Genomic DNA, 9,081 nt, shown 5'->3' with positions numbered 1-9,081 from the left:
CCTTTTCTTTTACCTCCCCCCCCCTTTTTCCTCTCCTTTTCTTCTTTTTTTATTACTCTTTCTATTTTTCTTATTCTTTTAAACAAATCTGGTTTCCAGATGTTTGATATGAGAGTTACAATGGGACAAACTGTTCATTAAGGGCAGACAGGGTACACACATACACACGACACTACAAGATAACAAGTTGGCCGGCAGACCTAATGGAAGGCTTTGAATTGAATGGGTGCCTGATCCATTTAGGAGCTGCCTTTGAATAGCTGTGCTTAGGAAAGGCTGGAGACGAGCAGCCTGCCTCCCTAACTTGCACCCTTCCAGGCAGAAGGACCAGACAGATACTGCAAGTGAGTTCAAGGAGAGGGAGAAGCCTTGGGAAGGATTATATTTCAGAGCAGGGTGATAGTCTTTATATAATATGCATATTGCTTCAGACTGTTCATATGAAGAATACTTTCTCTTTTACTTTAAAAATCTGCAGAATGCAAAACTTAGACCTTTCCTTCCTTGAGAGTAGTTATGTCACTCTTTTGCCTATCCTCTTAGGACACTGCCAAGGAAATTTTCCTAATTATCCAAAGCAGTTAAAAGATGCATAGATAAAAAAAAAACCCCAAAATTATAGACTGGGTAATTTAAATGTCTCTTAAATGTCCTTCTCCATTAGTATATTTTAGGACCTCTTGATTTCCTATGAAGGTATAATCTATGTTATGTATTTCCTTTAAGATGAAAGTCTCTTAAATGTGCCACAGAGTGTTCTGGTTATCTAGATTGATTTAGAGGAGATAGTCACAGGTTTTTTAATTTTAAAATATTTGCATTTTGGAAATATGGACAGCTGAACACTGGTAAATTTCTAACACAAATTACACTGTGATTGACTCTTGGTCTGCCTTCCCCACCCCTTCCCCCGCTCGCTGTGTACTACCTACACCTGCCTGGGCACATACCGGCATGCCGTGCTGGTGTGACGCTGGAGTTCTCTCTCTCCTCTTGGGAGGAGGTGTGGAGGGTGCTTTACAGAGACCACCCCAGCCCGATTTTGCAGCAGGTGTTGGAATAGATGTGAAGGGGGAAAAAAAAAAAAGCCGGATGGGTCTGTTAAGACATGCAAGGGCAAAGTGCTTTGTCAAGCTGCATGACTTCTTAATCTTGGGGAATACCAAAACAAGTGCAGGGAAAGTTAGCCATTTTCAAGAACTGATTTAAAAAGATTCATCTGTTCAGCATCTAACTCTGGTGTCTGTTAGTGAAAGCTGCCATATCAATTTCCAAGTGTCAGGGAACATACCCAGGCTATAGAAGGAAAGGGAAAGTGGCAAAGAAAGGGACTTTCCAGGTACTTGCTTTGCAGCTGGGGCAAAAGGAACAGCGGTGCCTTTTCCAGCAGAGAGAGCAGTGCTTGCAGAGACACAATCCGTTACTTCCCTCATCTCTACAGAAATGAAGAAATCCACAAAGCATTTTTAAAAGGTTGCATTTGTGGTCCTGCTTTCCTCTCAGCTCTGTTCCATCTGACAAGTCCCTGTCCCCTGCCAGCTCTGGGAAAGCATTGCATTTCAGGATGTGAGGCATTAGTCTGTATCTAAATAGTCTGTTACATGAGCTGTGATTCAGACCTTGAGCTGGTTTAAGTTTGTGTGTTGAAATGAATGGAGCCATGCAGATTTTCACTGGCTTGGGATCTGTTCTTTTGTGTGTTTTGTTAAAAGTAAAGGGTCTGATTCAGTGAGGTTCTCTCTCTCGGGGCATTTTCAGCAGCATAGCACTGGAGTGATGCAGTTTAAATTAATTGCACTTATATAAATCACAGGAGCGTAAGCAGTTAGCCCACTGGCTGAGCTGATTGAAGGATGTTAGGAATTGGATAGAAGGCATGTTATTACATGGTCCTGAAAGGATATTAGCAGCACATACTACCTGAGTGAGGTCTGCTGTCAAAAAAAGGGAGAGTCTGCGTGAGGAGTGGGTGAGTCAGAGCAAACAGGTGTTCTGGGTGTTTACAGCAAATGTGGATGAGAGGGCACTTGGAGATGTGTGGCATCCATCCCCATGCAGGAAAGGCAACATAAAGGTCGAATGCAGAAGACAGGTTTCCTCTCCTTGGAGGAGCCAGGGAGGTGTGGAGGGCAGCGGGTTGCTCTGATTGATGGTCACGCTGCCTGCGGGCAAAGCCTTGCACCCACCTCTGAAAAATCAGGCCTACAGCTTCCCTCTCACATTTTACAAGTAGTTGGTCTTTTAGGGATTCTTTATGTTTTTACTTTGAAAGCTCACGTAAAGCTGTCTTGTTAATGCCACTGTGCTGCTAATTGCCACTCTGCAAAGTGCGTAGGAAATGATCCAAGCAATTCTGCCGCCTGAAACCTTGGCATGTGCTTTGCAGCAACTAAATGATTAGGACCAGAGCTTCAACCCTACAGCAGAAATGGCTTTTTTTTTTTTTCCTACATCAGGCCACTTGTTCCTGTGCACAGATAACAAACTGTGAGTTTCACTTTAGTCCCCCCATTTCTGACAGCTCCACCAAATCCCTGTCCTTGTCAGGCTTTCTGAGAAGGGCAGCAACATCGTTATTTGGCTTTCTGGAAATGGAAGGGTGCCAGAATTATGTTTATTATCAAAGAGGGAAGAAGGACCCAAGCTAAGCCCCATCAGTAGCTTAGTTCTTCTCATGACAGCACTAGTGTCCTTACCAAGCATCAATACTAGCAAGAGAGTGGATCAGAAAATGTTAAATATCTTGATAAACCACAGCAGAATCAAGAAAAACTAGTTTCAGAATATTAAATGAGTTATGTTGGATCACTGTTCCCATATTTAATCATTTTGACTGCCACAGAGTCCACTGAAGGCAGCACACAGCGAGGTTTGGAAGAACCCCCAGGAGGCACTGAGCCCAGTGGAGCTTACCAAAAATAGCTCTGGAGGTTTATTGATGCAGGTGACGACTTCATCCTGGAAGAGGTAGAAGCTCAAGTAACTCACACCTACAGCATAGCTCTTGCAATTCATAAGCCTCCTACATTTCAAAGGAAAGTGTGAAATGGTTAATATGGGAAAAAGAAAGGTGGGTTTTCAATAGTCAGTTGAATGTGGGACATATCAACTCAGCTCCAGGGTTACCCTATGCTTTCATATTTCCCCTTTAGTGCCAGCTGATATATCCTGGAAAGTAAAGACATGGTGTGACTTTCGGAAGCAGGAAAAGTTTAGCAGCACTAGAAACTGAGGAGTACTTCAAATGTGATTAGATTGGATGTCAGAGGGAAATAACCCCAAAATTAACAGAGTAGAGGGAAAACAATTAGACAATGGTATTCTCTTCCCCCACCCCAACATATATGCCTTAATAAATTTTGAAACAAATTCTTGCTGACCTGAACTACCAGCAGAAATGGCAGCAAACTTAATGAAGGACTGTTATGAAGTCATGTCAAGCTCCAGTCTTGGAGGCTTGAAGTTTGATATGGTCACACTAAATCCATGCATTGTGGAAGGTTTTCCCAGTCAAGTAAAAAATCTCTGCATTTTTAATGTTTTGCACCAATAAATAATTTTTTTTCTAAAATCAGTAACTTTGCCAGAGTTTAGGTGTATTTAAGAGATGGTGATTGAACAGCAAAAGTCAGATTCAGTCTGAACTTTCCAATAAGTCAAGGCCCTTTGAAGTGTGTCTCTTAAGGATCTAACCCTGTCAATATTTTAAATATATCTATATGAAAATAATTTTCCTTACAAATAAACTTGCATTTATTAATAGATGCAAAATGGTTTATTTTGGATCAAGCAGTTTGAGCAGCGCTGGCTTCTGTGTGCGCTCTCCTTCACACCTGTGTAGCTTCACCGACTTAAGAGGGGTCATTTTAGAGTCAAATTAGCCCATAATGAAGGAACCGGTCATAGTTCAATTTTCCTACATTGTTTCTACATGAAGATATTTTAACAATGGGCCAAATTCCCCTGTCCTTCCCATCTGTAATATCTCCACTGGCTGCAGCTGACCTGTTCCAGATCTCCTCAGGCAGAACTGAGACGCGATGCTAGTCCAGTGAGTAGAGCCCCGTTAATGTGCGTAGTGCTGTAACAAGTACTCGTTCCACAGAAGTGCGTTACATCCCAGCCCAAGCCACTGCACTCTGGAAAGCAATGCCGACCTTCCAGTACGCCAGTGCGTTATTCATACGAGGGACAAAAGATTGGAGAACGCTGCCCTTGGGATGCAGGGAGCGAAGCGAGGGCTTGCACGGCGTTGTGTGGTTGGAAAGAGCCACCTGCTGGGCACAGCCGCCGCCGGGACACGGATGCTCCGCGGAGCCAGGGCCGGGCCGGCCGCCCCACCGTGTGGCCAGCCCGGGAAATGGGGATGCTGCCGGCACCGGGATGGATCAGCGCCCTGCTGCTGATGGGGGCTCTGGGAAGGGAAGGACGGGGCGCCAGCAGCGGCAACGAGGCGGCTAAATCGCGTCCCCAGTTTTTTATATGGCTGACGTCTATGACTTGTGTACATTTTCATCGTTATTGTTTATTGCCTACAGCAAAGTGAGGCACGAAGGCATCATACGAGATTTCCTGCTCTGGGAAATGCATGTCTGTGTGTGTGTTTATGTGAGCACCCAACAGAGATAATAGAATGGTTTGTGTAGGAAGGGACCTTAAAAATCATCTAATTCCACCCCCTCTTCCATGGGCAGGGACACCTTGCACTAGACCAGGCTGCTCAGACCCCCATCCAGCCTGCTCTTGAATACTTCCAGGGAGGGGCCATCCACAACCTCTTTAGGCAACCTTTTCCAGTTTATATTAAACATTTCTTCCTAATGTCTAATCTAAACCTACCCTCTTTTCGTTTGAGGCCATTTTCCCCCTAGTTCTATTATTATAAGACCCTATAAAAATCCCTCTCTTTCTTTCAGGCTCCCTTTAGGCACTGGAAGGCTGCTCCAAGGTCTGCACAGGGCCCACTCTATACACTTATTTGTCATGTATTGTGCATGCCTCATTACAGTCTACAACATCCTCATGAGGGGAAGATGAGGGGCAGGCACCAATCTGTTTTCTGTGGTGACCAGTGACAGGACCCGAGGAAATGGCCTGAAGTTGTGTCAGGGGAGGTTTAGGTTAGATATTATTAACAGGTTCTTCACCTGGAGGGTGGTTGGGCACAGGAACAGGCTCCCCAGGGAAGTGGTCACAGCACCAAACCTGACAGAGCTCAAGAAGTGTTTGGAAAATGCCCTCAGGCACATGGTGTGATTCTTGGGGCTGTCCTGTGCAGCATAGTTAGTATTTCTGTTTGAGTATAAAGTCAACACTTTGCTGCATCAACAGCAGATGAGAGCTGCTGTGTTTGCTGCAGCCTCACCCTTCTGTTTCATCCTGAGGCCTAAGCACCTTCTGTAATCCCTGCTGCTTAAAATGACAGTAGTGCTACAAGGCTGGTTCACCACCTGTGTTGCCTATTCTTCATTCCCTCACCTAAGTTTATCTATTGCTTATACACTGGATTGCAGGTTGATGCTTTACTTGGTTATTCTTATAACTTCTTGCATTGACTTCAAGAACTTTGTCTTTCTCAAGGACCATTTGGAAGTTCCCAGGACCCTGGAGATTTCTGACAGTGCAGATCTCTCTTCTTCTGAGAACCAGCTTCCTTGCACTCAGACTTGTACTCTGCTCCTGGCTCTGTTAAGGTTGATAAAGACATCCTGTTGTATCTTCTGCTATCTTCTTAGACAATAACTGTTGCCAGCTGCAGGCCTGATGTCTGAAAGTCCTGTTTTATCTGTTATCGCTGGAAAAGCTTTGAGGGCAGGCTGATGTCTGGAGCCTTTTTTTTTTCTTCCAGCAGTACCTGGCAAAAGACATAGTGCAGATTGCAAGGGACTGGGTGATTCAGCATGCCAGAACCCATTTTCGACATTGCAACCAGAGACTTTTTTAGTCCCAGACAAATCAAGCAGTATATCTTCAGGATTACCACACAGTGACTTCCTTACAGGGCTGTGTTCCCTGATGGGAGGTTTCCCAAACATCCAAGACATTTTTGAGGGCTTTTCACCATCATAAAAAAATGCTAAAGACTGCAAAAATGAAAAAACACAGCTGCCAACTCTGGTTTCCATGAGTTTAAGGGTGTCTGGGATTTCTGCTCTCCCCACTTCCTTCCTCAGCACCTCCACCAGACCTGAGGGATGTCTGCACTTCGATTTTCTTACTAGGTCTTGTGAGAGCCTTCATCTGACTACAGCGTGTGCTGGAGGAGTAGATCTCCTTACAGTACATCTCTGTTAGGCTGCTAGAGAGAGCACCAAAGGACTATTATCTTTTCCTTTCATGGTGTGGACAGTCAGACACAGCATTTCAGCTGAAATTCTGGCTTGCTTTATGAGTATTTTGTGGCAGTGACATCAACTATTGGACATTTCAAATAATAGTACCTTTGTTTGTTTGTTTAATTTCTGTGTTAACAGCTGGCTTCAAAAGTGTTTTACTGCATATCGCCAGCACTTGGCCACACTTCTTCACACTCATGTTGTGCAGCCTCTTGGATGTGGTGGGAGTGAGCTGCAGCTCTCTCTGCACATTGGCTAGAAATGGATACATCACTGCTCTCAAAGCTCAATTAAAGCTGTGTTGGTATGGCCAACTTTTGAATCAGCTGAATTTTTGATGATATGTCTCTCTAGCATCCTTTTCCGCGGTCCTGAATATTTCTTCAGCAATAGGTCAGTGCTCATGTACTTTTCCTGTTCTTCCTGTTTAGAAATGCTTATGCTGGATTGGTGTTTCATCAGTATTCGTCTCTGCAAGGTGGTATGAAGTGCACAGTGAATGACTGTCTCCAGGGAGATCATTTTTATGCCTCCAATACTGCATGAAGACTGCAGCAATCTCAGTTTTGTGACACAAGTATTTAATTTTTTTCCTTTTTGGGGATATGAAACCAGTGTTTCTCTGCAGTCCTGTTATGTTTAATACTGCTCATTCTTCCCCAGAGCTGTGACCTGGTGGTGTGGTCTCATCAGCATATCAGCAGCCTTCCCCACAGAGGCTGCTGAGGATTTACCCTCATCTCTGCTCAGATTGTATTTTGACTTGTGGAGTGTCTATGTTATGGGTAGCATATACCAAGAAGCCTGTCTGTACTGCTTTTCCTCCAATTCTTGCTCATGCTTTAGTTCTTAGTCAATTCTGCCTTTTAGATTCACTGCAATAAAAGACAGAGTGGCAGACCTTTCCTGGACTCACCACTGCCAGTAGGGTTTTTGAGTAAGATAGACAACAACCCTGAGAAACTGCACTGCCCCAGGTGAATTTTCTATGTACAGATATGGATACATGTGTTTCTACATGGAAGAGGTTAGAGACTGCCTTAGAGGCTTAGCCTCGCAGCTGACTCATGTCCTCATGTGTAAACTGGCTGAAAGAAGGGTGGCTACAGCTAAACCGTCTGTTAGTCTTATAAAATGCTGAAGGATGTCTAGACCTTAGCTGGGAGGATGCTGATGCTTACTGTCCAAAGCCACGCTACGAAAATGCTAAAAATGAAGCAGTGTAGACATTTGCAACCCTGTGCCTTGCCTCTGTTTTATCTGCTAACCCAGACATAGTTCATATTCCTGAAATCGGGCTGATTCTACATGGAAAGAAGTATTTGCCAAAATGTCGAATGTAAGTACATTAAACAGGACAAATTTCTCTCTGGTGTCTCATACACACATTTCTTTATAACTTCTTTTCTTCCTAACAAGTTATATGCATTGTACTGTATATTATGTCCTGATATGTATCTGTTCAGGGAAAAAAAAAAAAGGGATTGATGTGTTTTACTCAAATTATGCTGTACTTTTCTTAGATGTAATTTCAAAACTTCTAAATCAGCCAGTGAATTCCTAAATTCGGGTTATAGATTTTTCCACAGCTACCCCTGTTCTTTAAAACTTTGTTGCAACTTCATTCACTATTATGAAGCATCTATTTCAGTTTATTTTGTATCAGTTTTGTCCTAGCCTCTTACCCATTGCTATTCTCCTATCCTCTTAACCTCACAGATACTGAGAAACCTCTAGGTACTTGGTAAATGACTTCAAGAAGATACAGATATTAATGACATCTGGGGAACAACTACTATTGATCCCAGATATTCCACTGCTCTTCATGGCAGATGTGATAGAGGCAGGTGATAAGAGGAAAATGATGAGTCCCATATTATAAGCATCACCAGGAAGAAGAATGAGTAACCAGAATGACCAGCTTACATCTTTTGAAGTGGAAGTAATAAACACTTGCAAGAGGAGGTGGCCTGTTGCAAAACCACAACTAGCAAGCATTCTGTGGCTGATATATTTCACTAAAGAAAGCAAACATTTTGTGGTACTCTATACATGTTAGCCTGTGTTTCAAGTGGAGAGGTGTTTGAACCTTGGAAGAGTCTCATCCTTAAGGCTTTAAAGAGTACCTTACATCTTTTTCACTCATGATAGAACAGGAGTCCAGACAGCAGGTTTTCAAGATGAAAGGTAACCTTATAGTTAAGGCTTGATTCACTTCCTCTTGAGAAAAGTTTCATGTTTGATCAGGCTGAGAAACAGGTCCCTGTTCTGCAGCAGACTACTACTGTTTGTGTATCAGCTGATGTTTCTCATTTCTAAGACGGGGCTCATGACATTCCCCTATCTTCTAAGAAGTTCTCAGGACTACTGCTTTAAAGCACAGACAACATTAATGAGGATATTAGTTGTGCCTTGGTGTGGAATGAAGTCTGGAAGAAAATTCAGATGTAGATGAGGAGGGAACAAAGGGAGGAGGAGAGAGATGCAGCTGGAATGTGCAGCCTGGAATTCCTTCAAGGTTGTGTCCGTCCCCCCCCCCCCCAAGAAGCAAGAGGTGGTGCCGTGTTTCTGTGTGCTTCTCCCTTCAGCCATTCTGCTCCTGTACCTTTTGTGCACACGTTCTTGTCCCTTGGCAGAGATAGTGTGAAGTGCACAATGAATAACTTTTTTCATGCTCCTCCTCTGGACTTGTTCCAACAGGTCAACATCTTCCTTGTGTCTCTGAGGTACCATTTTAAGAGTGTGT

Source organism: Corvus kubaryi, unplaced genomic scaffold (assembly GCF_017639235.1).
Source record: "Corvus kubaryi isolate FWS band 111438036 unplaced genomic scaffold, C.kubaryi_AGA036_p1.0 37312, whole genome shotgun sequence".
In the NCBI taxonomy this organism is placed as follows: Eukaryota; Metazoa; Chordata; class Aves; order Passeriformes; family Corvidae; genus Corvus; species Corvus kubaryi.
This window is presented reverse-complemented; position numbering follows the sequence as displayed.